Raw genomic sequence first — 360 nt, 5'->3', positions numbered from 1 at the left:
AAATAAATAGTAATAGGTGTTACATTTTTTCTGTGTTCGGACTGATAACATTTTTTTTATGGAATTCGTAAAATTTTTTATTACTTCAGTTTTTTTTAAGTTATGATTTCAAAGCAGGAAAGGTTTTTTTTTCGTTAATGTATTATTTTTTATGTTAATTTTTTAAAAAAATTGTAAATATACTTTTAATTTAATTATAAAAGAATTGTAAATATTTTTTTAATTTAATTATTTAATAAATAAATGTTTTTTTTTTACTTTTTTTAGTTTTATTTAATATTTTATATATATTTTTTATTAATGTTAAGGAATTTAATTTGTTTTGTAAATGAAAAACAACATAATACATTTAGTAATGAC

Source organism: Glycine max, chromosome 10 (genome assembly GCF_000004515.6).
Source record: "Glycine max cultivar Williams 82 chromosome 10, Glycine_max_v4.0, whole genome shotgun sequence".
In the NCBI taxonomy this organism is placed as follows: domain Eukaryota; kingdom Viridiplantae; phylum Streptophyta; class Magnoliopsida; order Fabales; family Fabaceae; genus Glycine; species Glycine max.
This window is presented reverse-complemented; position numbering follows the sequence as displayed.